General features: G+C 39.0%; 1 pseudogene; it reads left to right on the forward strand.

Annotated features, from left to right (window-relative positions):
- Window positions 1-860: 860 nt before the first annotated feature.
- On the forward strand, window positions 861-2,536 carry LOC143532132 (UPF0481 protein At3g47200-like; annotated as a pseudogene).
- Window positions 2,537-15,779: the final 13,243 nt, after the last annotated feature.

Consider the following 15,779-nt stretch of genomic DNA (forward strand, 5'->3'; position numbering starts at 1 on the left):
CACATACACTCATACACTCCATACAATTAAACTATTATGTCTATTTTAGGATGGAGGGAATAAATTTTTTTAAAACCAACAATGGCTTGGCTTATAATACGCAACCAAATTTAATCTAACATCGCATGTGACACCTAATCCAACTCACCCCTTCTATAATCATAGAGTTATGCCTTGTTCGAGCTTTTTAACGAGCCGATCTCGAGTAGCTCGCGAGCAGCTCGGCTCGTTTGCACCCCTAAATTAACATATACAAGATTTATCTTCTTAGACTGGATCAACCAGTCAACACAGGATAACTAGGTCAACGAGTTTATATTTTATTTTATACTTTGTATGCATAAACTAAACTGTAATTACTATCCTGTCCACGTTTGATCTACGAGCCAGATAGTTGACTTTAAATTTTGGCATTTGTATTGGAAACTATAAAAAATAATTTAGTATACTCTTAAGCTGTCAGTTATAATACTTACTAATACAATACAATATTGATAATTAGAAAATTATGCATTAAGAGACACGATCAATAAAAAAACTAAATAAGTTTTAATGAGTAAAGCTAAATAGACGTTGCGTTTGGATTTCCATTTCAGTGTTTCACCTCTCAAGTCTCTCTACACTCAGCTGATCAGATCTACTACACGACCATCCTATTCCATAATTATCTTTTGACTCCGTTTAAGGTCCGGTAACGCAAACTTTGCTTATGTTTTAGTTTTGCTAGTTCTGATTCCTCTCATTTGTGATTTTAAGTTTTCTTTCTTTCTTTCTTTCTTTTTGTTTGAAAATGAGTCAACGGAATTTCAGTTTGTTAGTTTGTGATATTGAATGTGGGATTTTATGACTCCTTGCTATTGTTGTGTTCTTTGTGAACTTTAAATTGTTTAAACTGATTTTCAACATGATCAAAGAACCTGTAGCTTATTGTTTCACTTGATATTGATATTGTGCTTTCAATCAGATAATAAAATGTAAAACTATATAATACAGATCGATCTCAATAATCGCCCACGATACTTTTTATGTTCTGACCTACTCATAATTGAGATTCACTATCAAAAACAGATTCGGGGCTTTGAGACGTAGACATGAATGTTCAACAGAGCGTCAAAATCCTTCTTAAGCGTGTCAATGAAGATGCAGACATCAATACGAACAGAATTGCTCCATCAATTTACATGGCGCCATGTATACTACGAGATCTGAGCCCAAGTTCTTTTGAACCTCGCGTAGTCTCCATTGGACCTCTGCACAGAGAACATAAAAATGTGCAAGCATTTGAAGGACAAAAAGTAAGGTTTGTCCATAATCTGCTGTGTCGGACCGGTGTCCCAAAGGAGGAAATATTGGAGTTATGTTTTCGGAAGGTAAAGAATTCAATGAAACAGATCAAGGAATGCTATTCTTGGACCAAGCCCTATGAGGAGTCTGAAATAGCCGACATGATGGTTATTGATGCGTGTTTCATCCTTGAATTCATTTACTGGTATTCGGGATACTATGAATCGTATTCAAAAGAAAAACTACTATAATTTATGACTTGGTGTTGCTAGAAAACCAGATCCCTTTCTTTGTTCTTGATCAAATTTACGATTGCACTATATTGAAAAATCACTACGTCTCCCTTACTAAATATATCCGTCCAATTATTGATAATCTAAACCTCTTTATGGGAGATATAAAACACGACCGTATTTCCAATAATATCACCACACCTCATATTCTTAGCCTTCTGCATGAATATTACAAGCCTCCAAGTGATATTAAATCAGCTGACTTTTCTTCAAGAAAGCATTTGGCTGTACATCTAGACAGGGCAGGCTTGAAGTTCAAACCTAACAAAGAACCAGAATGGGATATGCAAATAGAAGTAAAACTAAACACACTGTATTGGGTCATGGAGAAAACCTACTGTTAAACTCCCAGTATTGTATGTTCATGATTTCACAGAGGTGATTTTAAGGAATCTCATTGCATACGAGCAGTCGTGTCAAAGTTTCAGCTATATTACATCATATGCATTTGCCATGAATATGTTAGTGCATACTCAAGAAGATGTTACCAAGTTGGTGGACTCACAAGTCCTTGTACATGATATGGGTTCAAATGAGGAAGCCGCTGATATGATCAAAGGAATATGCAAAAACGTTATATGTGAAGATTTCTTTTATAGCCAACAGTATGAAACATTGACTACGTACTGCAATGCTTACTGGTCAAAAAATATATTCAAGTTGAAGCGTACTTACTTTAGCAGTCCATGGAGTATTATTGCTCTATTTGCCGGAATCATCCTGTTTGCTCTAACCGTGATTCAGACCATCTTTACCATCAAGTCTGCTTAGTAGACTTTTATTGTAAGTTTTATCTTCTTTTGTGGTTCACTATTAGACAATATATACGTTAAAAATATAAGATATCCTTCAAATGGGCTAAAAAATAAAAAATCCTCACCATCCTCTTGTTTTCCCTTGATATTTTGAAGAATCGAAGAATTTATTGGGAATCCTACAAAATCCATCGCTTCTTTTTTCTCTGACAGTGGTCATAACAAAAAAAAAAACACTGATGGGGGACGGGCATATGCATACTATGTGATATGCATATATGTGTGTATATAGGGTTGAGTTAACGTACATTAATTAGGTATGTGAATCATGCTCAATGTAAAAAAAAAACAGATACACTCAAATCATATTCCAAACCCTAAAACGTTAATACTTTCAAGGTTTACACCTAAAAAGTTCAAGGTTAAACCCATCACTCAAAGTCAAAATAGATCGATTGAAGCTTCAAATTGATGATTGGATCAATTTTAAAGTTTAATTAATGAATTGACTTTAAATCCAATTCTTATCAAATAGCTAAACAAACATGTGAACAAAAAGCTATGGTGACTATATCACGACGGTGGATGGTGGTTTCGACAGTAGATGGAATCGTTGGACGGTGACGATAATGATGGACGGAATCGATGGGGCAGATGTGGACGATGACCAGTTGTGATCTTAGGGTTAGCGTGTTTTTTTAATCAACGCTTTAGAATGTCGCGTACATAAAAATATCATTGAAAAACATACACATGGGTTAATAAATCCAACATGTTGTAAATAACACTTTCTATGAATATTACTCTCTCGTTCCCTTTGAAAGTGTCCACATTTTCTTTTTAGTTTGTCTAATTACAAATGTCCACTTTCAAACTTTATTAATTAATTTACAAATTTACCCTTAAAATACAATCATCAAAGTTTCTTAAATTTTGTCTTTTTATATATGTCAAATGCATTATAGTTATTTGTTAAGAAAAAGGTGCACTTATTCAAACTTTCTTAAATTTTGTGTTTTTCAAACCATGTCACTTGTAGAGGGACGGAGGAAGTAGTATGTTATATGTCATCATCCGGTTGTCAATAAAAAATATGAATTTTTTAAGAATTATAAAATTAATACTGTAAGATAGAATATAATTGAAATTCTTCTATGCTTTTGTAAGTTTAACCAATTGTAAAAACGCTATAGAGTTAGGAATCTAGTCGTTGTTGGCTACGTCATGATTAATTGAGACATCAGATACAATGATTCGAGCCAAAAGATTAACTCATTGAAGATATGAGTCGTATATGATTAATTGAGACATCAGATACATATATTCTAGCCTAAATATATGAGTCGCATCCATGAAACTCGAACGCACATTCACGCTACCCTAATTCGAACTTACTAATTCGATTCGGTTATTGTTGCCCATTTCTGGGTTTCTCGGTCAAGCCGGAAAACATGTTCCATGCTAATTTTATTTGGTATTATTACTAGCTAGCATTTATAATGTTTGTTTATGTTACATCTAAACAATGATAATACTTATTTTATTTGGCTTTCTTTTTATTACAGCATTGGAATGGAGGAAAGAACAAACAACCTAGCGTGAAGATGGAAGACATTTATGATTGACTTTTTTTTTATCATTGAACTTTTTTAGTTTAATTTGTTTAATTATTCTGATTTTGATTATGGTGGTTTATAATTTGCTTATTTACGCTACAAGTGATGATGATTATGTTGTTTTAGTTCTAGCACTTTTTTGGTTAATTTTTTTATTTATATAGTTTTGTAGGTAAAATACTCATAACTTGATTAACCCAACCCAATAAAACTTAATCCTGAAAACTTATGAGATATTAGGGTCTGGTTTTGGTTCTAGATTGAAAATTCTCAAACCTAAGTAACCCAACTCGAGAATCCCATAATATCAACCCGAAGATGGTAATAATATTTTATTCAAATGCATATTTGCATATACACAACATAAATATGTGTACATTTTTGTATTTTTGAAAAAATGATAACAGAGGAGATAAAGGCAAAGAAAGAGCAGATGAAATTAAATATTTGTTTTCCAATTTTACCGCTTTCATTAAAGTAAAATTTACATGTATTGTGCAATTCTCATTGTTCATATCATTTGTATTATTGGTGCCAAAAAAACGAGCCATGTGTAAAACATTCAAGTGTGTAAAACACAATATGTAATTTCACACCCAAGCGTGACACTTAGATGAAACACCTTTATGTAAATTGGTGACAAGATGTAAAACATCATGTGCAAATTGGCGCCAAAGTGTAAAACACCATGTGTAGAATGTTAAACTACCATGTTCAACCTAAAACATCATGTTGAAAATGGAAGCCAAGTGGCAAAACACCATGACAAAAATTTATAAACCATGTTCGAAAACCTAGGCAGAGTACAAAACTTAAAGCGTCATATACAGAACTTAAAAACACCATGAACATATATATAAACATCATGTACAAAACCTAGTTGAAAAAAACCCCAATTTTAAAAAATTACAAATAAATCGAGTAGTACTATACTCATATTAAAGAAGAAAAAAAATGTTTGTTTTTATTTGTACTATGCATTCGTCATATAAATGTTGCTTTAAATCATATTTGACTTAAAAGCGGGTTATGGTAGTCTGTTAGAGACATGGCCTTGATTGAGGGGCTTTACACCTTGTAAGAGTACGGGTGTGGGACTTCATGGGTAACCATAGTCGGTTTAACGTAAATTCTTATGGTATACTTGTGTGTGTATACGATATGTAGTCTTATGGTATACTTGTGTGTATACGATATGCAGAGTCTTATGGTAGACTAGGGTATGTGTATGACTTGTAGAATCTTATGATAGTCTTGTGTGTGACAGGTAGGGAGCTTGGGCTCTCGGGATGCTTTTATACAAGGGGTGTTAGTTAGCTAGTGCGGCAAACTAGGGGTAGTCTTGCTTTTTCTAGTACGTGTTTGTTGTGTGATATCGGGGTAACCGATAGTAGGCATAACGGCATAGCCTTATGAATATGTGCTATCTTTTTGTGGTGTGCATGATGTGAGTTGACTCATTAGAGTCGATATATTGCATGATTGTGTGAACAAGGGTGCGGGGAAGGGGGACAATGCTACATGATAGCAATGAGTCCAAGAGGAAGGAGACAACCGCAAGGTATAGTCGTGATGTTCAATCCTTGTCATGTCTGTGTAATGTGATTAAGTATGTGTTAGGGTTTCGACCACTATGTGCTTATTTCTAATTAAGTAATGTAACACCCGTCAAAATTCTGTTTCAAAATATCAACTTTGTAAGTTGGAAAACCAAATGTATCACCTGACATAATAAGCGGTGTAAAAGTACTGTTTGTGTATATAAATTAAATGTTTCATTTTATATTCAAATATTATTACTTAACGTTTAAAAGAATAAGTGATCATTTGAGTTACAATATATCAATAGAATAAGTGATCGTTTAAATTACAAAATATTTAAACGAATTTTTATTATAGAATATCATTTAAATATTTAGAACAAACATAACTTCATACATGCCTTAAAATAAAATATGAAAGAAAACTCTGTTGTGACTTGTGAGGCCACGTGATTTGTTTCTATATATCAATTCACAAAATTATATAAATAAACATCAATTCACAAAATCATGTTATAATTTCAAAATTTGCGAATTCTTCATGATGAAGAATAATACTACCCAACTTTATCTCTTATTATTATTATAATAACTATATATAAGCATACTATACTCCAGTGGTCCGTGAGTGATCCTAAATTTGCCGTTCAAAAAAAAAAACTATATATAAGCATAATATTAATAAGGAAGTCTTCATAATGAAGTAAGTAAATATAGTGAAGACACCATTCATTGTTTATATGCTAAGTCATCATTATTATCTATATATATACATTCAAAATCCCGAACAAAAACGATAGAGGAAAGCTAAAACAAAGAAAAATAAATTAAACAGAAAGTAATAGGGCCGAGTGAGAAAGAAAGGTAGTTGTAACGATGGAGCTAGACGGTTTCGAACGGTCGTCCTCAAAGAGCGAGTCATTTCCCGGATTCCGATGAGCCGTTGTTGTGTCGCGAGTTTTGTATCATACTCCGACGATATATCAACTCGAGACGAGTACCCCGTGCCTCGAACTTCGTGCTATCCTGACGCCACTCCGGAGTTATGACGTTTCATACCCGGACACACGACGAGTAGTAGAAGGGCTGCCTGTTCATTCTAAGCTTTATAACCGAATACCCATTTAAGGTAGGAATTATGCTTAAGCTATTTTATTATTATGGCTTAGACCTAGTCAGGGGTATAGCCTAGACCTTGATCAAAATAAATACAAATGTTAAGATAAAATAATGTTTCTTTAAATTAAGAAATATAATATACATGAGGGTATAGTCAAAATAAGAAACATAAGATTTTATATATATCAAGGTTATAGACAAATAACGTTTCTTCTTGAAGAAGAAACAAATCATAGACATTTCTTCTTAAAGAAAAAACATAGCACATGATTAGCAAATAAAGAGAGAGAATTCATGTCCAAAATCTTTTATTCAAACAAAAGATCAATCAAGGTTTAAAACTATCAAAATCAGACTAAAGGTCTGTAGCCGGATTAAGAGACGATCCGAGTATGTATAAACCTATTTTATTATAGGTCAATCATTCATTCATTCACAAAGGTTTTCAAACGAGATCACCACATCATTCAGAACAGACAGTCACAGGTGAATACGTTAAACCTTTTTCAGTCAAGCTAAATGTAGGGCTGTCACTTTTACCCGAAACCCAACCCGAGAAAACACGTACCCGAACCCGAACTAACCTAACCCAAAAGACCCGAACCCGAGAAAAGATCAACCCGAACCGAAGTAATTTGGGTTTCTCGGGTTTGATTTATAAGTTTTGGGTCAACCCGAATAACCCGAATAAACTTTTAGTTTTAAAATTAAATATATATTTATGTATAATATGCTTAGTATTAGCGACTAACGTTATCAGAATCTGGTCCTAATCGATTGTCGTCATCCCAGCTATTATTGCTCGATTGTTTATTGATAGTTTATGTTTTTCATTTGTTACTAATAGCAACTGTTATTGAACAACCAAATCACGCTTGATTGAAGACGATTATGGTTCGAGTTAGTTTTACTCTTCTTTTGGATTGTTTTATCAAGTTATGTTAGTTTATTAATTGATTATTTGCTTACGTGTAACATCCCAAAATTTCGAGTAATAATAATATTGTATATTGACTCGTTATGACGGAAAAGTTTACTTGAGTTAATAAATAGTAAAATGGTAAATGGGAAAGATAAGTAGGCTAATTAAATGGAATTAATCATGAACTAAAAAGGAAATATTGGCCTTAGGTCCATGGGCTTAAGGGCGTATAAATACCCCCTTAAACCCTAAATCTTTCCATTTCCATCCATCTTATCCATAATATCCCCTACACCTCCATAACACACACACAAACCCTTCCATTTTGGCCGCAAGAGAGAGAACGAGATCCAAGGCCAAAACCAAGCCAAATATCGACAGATAGTGATTTCTCAAGCTAGATACAAGATCATCGTTGAGCATCAAACTACACCGTAATCTAAGAACACATAAAGGTATGTTCTTGATCTTAAAGCTTACATTTTTATGAATGGATAGTCATGAAACTTGAACATAAACTAGGTCGGGTCTAGAAAAATCATAAAGTTTCAAACTTGATGATTAAAATGGACGTAAAGGGCTCATGGTTGGATACGGTTCATGAAGGAAACCCTAGATCTAGCTTAAAGAACGTTTTTAGGATTAAAGGTTCAATCTTAATGACAATAACGAGCTAGGCCTTGAGCCGTGGGGGTTAATGGGTGTTAAACGGTTAGGAATTGTAACATCACGGAAATTTCGAGCCAAAAATGTCAACTTAAAATCAAAGGACCAAAAATGCCAAAATTCCAAACCTTAGGGTTTAAAGTAAAAATTATGTTATCTTGTCCAATCGCGGTACGCGACGGAAAAAAGACAAGCCCATCGCGTATCGCGATGGGGCTTAGTCAAAGGTTCTAGAAGGGGTCAACAGCGATACGCGATCGCTGGTTGAACCAACGTCATCGCGTATCGCGATGACGTGGCCTGACACATCGCGACACGTGTACCACGTGGCAGACGGTGGCACAATGTGTCACCACGTGGCAACACGCAGGTCTACATGGTGACACAGAAGGCCTACGTCGCGATACGTGACGGGCTTGGCCAGGAGACCGTCGCGTACCGCGACGGGATCTAAAATTTGCCTATAAATAGTGGGCTACGGGTTCTTCATAATTCACACCAAAAACTCACACATATCTCTCTCTCTAACATCTCTCTACACCTCAAAATACGTGCTTTTGATCAACCTCGATAAACGTGCCACGATTCCTTGATAAGCGTGTCCTCAATATTCGTACCACCACCTGACGACGTGTATATCAAGAAGGTGATACTATCCCGACGTACCAACAATTATCTTGAAGTGCGTGCCGTGAAGCATTGGTGTCTCAATTGGCATGCTCAAGGGAAGTGTTGATCAAAGAGAGTTGAAAAGAGCAAAGGGAGTTGAAGTGCTGCTCAAATGTGTAGGGTTTTAATAAGCCAAGAAAAGGTAGGCATAATATCCGAATAAAATAATAATAAAATATTGAAAATGCTTAATGTAACACCCCGACCAAAGGCGGATTATACATCGGGGCGCCACATATTGCTTCATTACTCGCGACACTATTGGTGTCAATATTTATTAATACACATTTTATCGCGCACGCGCAGCGGGGAAAATAAAGAACATAAATCAAACATAAATCAATATATCATAAATTATAACATTCAAACAACATTAACTTGTCTTGATACATTTTAATTCTAGGTCCAAAAGTAAAAACGTCCTACGTGTCCACAAGCTCCAAAACAGCTACTGCAAACCTGAACATGTGTTAAAATAAACGTCAAACACTTGCGTGTTGGTGAGAAATCAAGTTTAATAGATAATCATAGATAATCACAGTAAATCTGCGCGCAACACGTGTATGTCTAGAGTTTAACAAGGGTGTAATCAGATTGTGATCAAGCCTAAGATAGTTCATAGATCATAGTTCAATCCATGCTCCCAATTGAGCATAAAAACGAGAAAACATCTGTGCAAGTGTAAACAAAGAAAACCGTAAACGATAGGTCTCCCGTGTTCAACTAATGGTACCAACGGAACTGCGGAATAGGCCGAACAAAGCGGTTAATGATACACACATACAAATAAACAGCCAAGTAAACGTCCTCAACACATGGGATACTGCGCGACTAAAGTTCATAAACAAGTTTAAGACTCAAGTTTTGTATGAACACATGAACATCCCAAAGCATTTAAAATAAAAAGGGATTAGATACGAGATAACTCACATGATAAACGATGCGGTGATAGATAAAGCAAGAACCAACTTTAAACAAGCACAAGTTAACCTATAAATAAGATTATTGTTTTAATGATTTGTTTTAAGTCTTGATTATAAGTTAGCATAATTAATAAGTAAACTATTATATATAATATATATTACCGGAAAAGCAGGAAGAACAAGGAGGAAGACGGAGGCAGAGAGGAAGACGGCAGAGAGAGCAAGGAGCAAGAGAACAGGAGAGATTAAGTGTTTTGTGTGTGATGTGTTAGGAAAAATAATACTATTATTTATAGAGAAACCCTAGGGAACACAATCCTAGAAAAGGGGAAAAGATCTCAAAAAGCAAAAGATATCAAAAAGCATAAGAATCCAAAAGCAAAAGATATCAAAAGATATGGCAGCTGCAGGGGGCAAGATAAAGCTGACAGGGAACAGTAACAGGCATGGGCGGTTCAAATAAAGGTACTGGATAAAGCTTGGCAAAAGCAGATCTCAAAAGATAATGTCAGTCACTTTTTCTACCAACCAATGGGGGTTGGTACGCATGCTGCGCCGAAAGTAACTATTCAGACATAAAGCAGATTAGGTCAACAGCTCAAAAGATAAGACAACACAAAAGCAAACGGCTAGATTTAAACAGGATACAAGGGTTAAGCGCGGGAAGGCTAAGTGCGCGAGCGCGAAGGCTGGCACAACAATCCTTAGCGCACTGCGGGAAGAATCACAAATCCTTAGCGTGCTGCGTGAAGAACAAGAATTCTAAGCGCATCGCGGGAAGAACATACATTCTTAGCGCATTGCGGGAAGAACATGCATTCTTAGCGCGCTGCGAGAAGAGTTCTCTTCACGCATCGCAGGAACAAGATGTCTTCACGCAGGCTTCCATGTAAGGAGTCTGGCGCGTGGAGCTGCAGACATCCTTAGGCGGAAAGAACCAAAGGACAAGAGGGAAGAGAAGGCGGAAAGAGAGAAGGAAGAGGGAGGGGACGGCGGAAAGAAAGAGGGAGAAAGAGGCGGGCAGGAAATATATATTATTATTAAAAATAAAATACAAGTATAAATATTAAATAATAAAAGAGAGATCGGGTCAGAGAAACGGGTACCTGGGTCGGGTCGGATCGGGGCAGATGTCACAGTCTCCCCTACTTTAAGAAATTTCGTCCCGAAATTTATCTCGAAGTAGGTTGCGCAGAGAACAGGTGCGGGTACTTGATCTTCATTTGATCTTCCCTTTCCCATGTAAACTCGGCTCCGCGCTTGGACTCCCAGCGAACTTTCACGATAGGGATACGACTGCGCTTGGTTTGCTTAACCTCGCGATCCATAATCTCAACAGGCTTCTCAATGAAATGCATGGATTCATCAACTTGAACTTCATCAAGTGGAATGTGAAGGTTCTCGTCAGCTAAACACTTCTTGAGATTGGAAACATGGAACGTTGGATGCACATTACTGAGCGCGAGCGGCAGGTCAAGTCTGTAGGCAACTTTTCCCACACGCGCGAGAATCTTGAATGGACCAACATAATGAGGAGCAAGCTTACCCTTCTTCCCAAAGCGGACAACACCTTTCCAAGGCGACACTTTGAGGAGAACAAGATCACCAACTTGAAATTCGAGAGGCTTTCGCCTACGATCTGCGTAACTCTTCTGTCGGCTTCTGGCAGTCAGCAAATGATCACGGATCTTGGCGATTTTATCGGTTGTCTCTTGAACAAGTTCGGGTCCTGTGATTTGAGTTTCACCCACTTCGCTCCAACAAATTGGGGAGCGGCATTTACGACCGTAAAGTGCTTCAAATGGGGCCATACCGATACTGGAATGATAGCTGTTGTTATAAGAAAACTCGATCAAAGGCAGGTGTGAATCCCAATTACCTCCAAAATCAAGAACACAAGATCGGAGCATATCCTCAAGAGTTTGAATAGTTCGCTCAGACTGACCGTCAGTCTGAGGATGATATGCCGTACTCATGTCCAAGCGAGTTCCTAGCGCAGATTGGAGAGATTTCCAAAAGCGAGATATAAAACGGCCATCGCGATCGGATATGATGCTCAAAGGAGTACCATGGCGGCAGACGATTTCCTTGACATAAAGCTGCGCGAGATGCTCAACACGGTAGTTTTCACGAATGGGCAGAAAGTGAGCAGATTTAGTCAATCGATCCACTACTACCCAAATGCTATCATGTTTGCTTGCTGTCAAAGGTAACTTGGTAATAAAGTCCATCGCTATACCTTCCCATTTCCACGTAGGAATTTCTGGTTGTTCGAGCAAACCAGATGGGCGCTGGTGTTCAGCTTTAACTTTAGAACAAGTCAGGCACTTAGCTACGAACACAGCAATATCCTTTTTCATACCGGGCCACCAATAAGTTATGCGCAAATCCTTGTACATCTTATCAGCGCCGGGATGAATAGAATACCGAGATTTGTGCGCTTCACTCAGGATATCAGCGCGAAGATTCTCATCACAAGGGATCCAGATGCGATTGAGATAGCAGAGAATTCCACTCAGATTAGGGACAAAGAGTGCTTCCGCGCCACACGCTAACTCGGCGCGAAGGTTACCATTACTGATGGATGCGCGCTGCGCGTCACGAATACGCGATTCAAGGTTGCTTTGAATCGGCGCGAAGTGAAGCTGGGTGCGCGGCAAGATACAGTTAAGTTGGCAGGGTTTTCGGCTGAGCGCATCGGCTACCACATTAGCCTTACCAGGATGATACCGGATCTCACAATCGTAATCGCTGATGAGTTCGTTCCATCGGCGTTGCCTCATGTTAAGTTCCTTTTGATCAAAGATATGCTGAAGGCTTTTATGGTCAGTGTAAAGGATACACTTAGTACCATAAAGGTAGTGTCTCCAGATCTTCAAGGCAAAAACAACTGCACCAAGCTCGAGGTCGTGAGTTGTATAATTCTTTTCATGAACCTTAAGTTGCCTTGATGCGTAAGCGATAACCTTGCCTCGTTGCATAAGAACACAACCGAGACCTTGGTTGGATGCATCGCAATACACGACAAAATCATCATTACCCTCAGGTAGCGCAAGAACAGGAGCTTCACACAACAAACGCTTGAGCGTTAGAAAGGCTTCTTCTTGCTTCGAGCCCCAAATATACGGTTTACCTTTGTGCGTCAGAGCTGTTAAAGGCAAAGCGATCTTTGAGAAGTTCGAAATGAAACGCCGGTAATAACCAGCTAAGCCCAGAAAGGAACGGATCTCAGAAGGAGAGGATGGCGTAATCCAGTTCTTGATTGCTTCAATCTTGGATGGGTCGACATGAATACCCATCTTGTTTACAACATGACCAAGAAACTGTACTTCATCAGACCAAAATTCACACTTGGAAAGCTTAGCATAGAGTTGCTCGGCTCTAAGCTTTTGCAATACCAATCGGAGATGTTGCTCATGCTCGGTCTTGGTCTTAGAATACACCAGAACATCATCGATAAACACGATCACGAATTTATCCAAGAAAGGCCTACACACCCGATTCATAAGATCCATGAAAACGGCGGGTGCGTTGGTTAGACCGAAGGACATGACCAAGAATTCAAAATGGCCATAACGAGTACGAAAAGCAGTCTTCGGAACATCTTCATCGCGGATACGCAACTGATGATAACCAGAACGGAGATCGATCTTCGAGAAACAGGAGGCACCTTGGAGTTGATCAAAGAGGTCGTCAATACGCGGTAAGGGATACCGGTTTTTAATGGTGAGTTTGTTCAACTCGCGGTAATCAATACACATGCGAAACGATCCATCTTTCTTTTTAACGAACAACACCGGAGCACCCCAGGGCGAAGAGCTAGGGCGAATGAATCCTTTAGCAGTCAACTCTTGGAGTTGGCTGGCCAATTCTTGCATCTCAGCGGGTGCAAGACGGTAAGGAGATTTAGCAACGGGGGAAGCACCAGGGACAAGATCAACACGAAACTCGACTTCACGAGCGGGAGGGATACCAGGAAGATCATCAGGAAAAACTTCAGGAAAATCACGCACAACAGGGATATCGCGAAGCTTCTTTCCTTCATCGGGTTTAACCACATGGGCTAGAAATGCAATACACTTCTTCCGCATGAGTCTTTGGGCTTCGGCGCAAGACATAAGTTTAAGACCACTGGAGGGTTTTTCGCCGTAGATATGAAGATCACCATTTTCTCGAGGTATGCGAATCAATTTCTTGGCGCAAATAACTTCGGCGCGATTCTTCGAGAGCCAGTCCATACCAATGATAACATCAAAGCTTCCAAGAGGCATAGGGATGAGGTCGATCAGAAAATCGTTTTCGTTAAGGTTAAGCGTGCAATCTTTAATTACCGAGTTTATTAAAACAGTTTCGCCATTAGCCAATTCAACTGAAAAATCTTCTTTTAAGTCATCGCGCGGTCGCGCAAGCTTCTGCTCGAAGGCGCGAGAGATAAAACTTCGATCGGCGCCAGTATCAAAAAGCATAGATGCATAAAATCCGTTAAGCAAAAATGTACCATTAACTACGTCGTTATTCGCTTGCGCTTGGTGCGCGGTTATGTTAAAAGCTCGGCCACGCGTCACTTGGTTCGAAATTTGGTTCACCGGATTCGCTTGAGTAATCTGAACTTGTAGCCTTGGGCACGCGTTCCGGAAATGACTTGGATCACCGCAGTTAAAGCACGATCTGGGTCGTGGGTTTTGGTAAGTTGGCTGTGGGTTCTGCGGGTAAGCTGGTGGTGTTGGCGCAATCGGATTGGAGGGAGGGGTTCTACAGTACTCAACGGAGTGACCTACGCGGCCACATCGGTTACATTGTCGACACGGGACTTGAGGTGGGTGATGAAGTCTACAGGTTGGGCAAAAGGGTTGGTTTCCTGTGTAAGGTTTCTTAGTTGGCGGGGCAGGGAGTGCGGGATTGGTTAAGGCATAGTTGTGGACTGCAGGAGGTGCTGGGTAGGTTGACAGTGGGTTAGGCGCGTAAACTGGGGGTTGGTAAACGGGTTGCTGGACAATGGGCGGGTTGGTAAGCGCATAGGCCTTGCGCCTGCGCTTGAGGTTGTTACGGTTTGAGGGTTCTGGTTTGGTTTCTGCGGGTTCAGGGACAGTTTTGGTGGTTTTGGTCTTCTCAGTTCCCCGCAGGAACAGAGTTCCTGCTCTGACATGGTTGTCGCTGAGCACAGCGGCCAACTCAATGGCGTCAGAGAGGGTAACTGGGTTTCTGGCCCATACAGAATCTTGAATTTCCATGGGGAGACCCCCAAGGAATTTCTCGATTGCTCGGCGTGAAGGGGTAACAAGGTGAGGGACAAGCAGGCTTAGTTCATGGAAGCGCGTCGCGTACTCGCGCGCTTCACCGCTGTATTGCTTCAAGTTCCAGAATTCTTCCTCCAGGCGCTTAACTTCGTTGGGAGGGCAGAATTCTCGCGTAAGAATTTCCTTGAATTCCTCCCATGTCATGCTAGAAGCAGCCTCTGCGCCACGCGCATGAGCTACTCCATTCCACCATGTAAGCGCTCTGGATTCCAGGACACTGGAAGCATATAGGGTTCGTCTGTCTGAGGGGCATTGGGTGTGGAGGAAAGTGTTTTCAATCTTCTCAAGCCATTGGAGCATCACAGTGGCTCCTTCAAGACCTGTGAACTTCGGAGGGTTACCCGCATTAAAGGACTTAATGTTATAACTGGAGGTATTAGCATTGTTTTGGCTCAAAGCTTGGGCTATTGCGGCGGCCATTTCCTGGGAACGTTGCTGTCTACGCATGCGCGAGGCTTCTCTTCTCTGAAATCGGCGAGATAGCGGAGGCATTCTATAAAAATTTTAATTTTAGTTAATATCTTGGTTTTAGCGCAAAGTTTTAATCTTATAAAGCTTGGTTTCACGGAGTTAGATACTATCAAAAGTTAAAGTAAAATAAATGATCCTAAATGCAGACTTAATAAAGGTAACAAATTCGAATCAAGAACCGACAATTCACGTATCACCATGACTTTCTGAATTCCCGATTTAA

This window comes from Bidens hawaiensis, unplaced genomic scaffold (genome assembly GCF_021521415.1).
Source record: "Bidens hawaiensis isolate Kalapana, Puna unplaced genomic scaffold, B.hawaiensis_p1.1 tig00009361_1, whole genome shotgun sequence".
NCBI classification, from domain to species: domain Eukaryota; kingdom Viridiplantae; phylum Streptophyta; class Magnoliopsida; order Asterales; family Asteraceae; genus Bidens; species Bidens hawaiensis.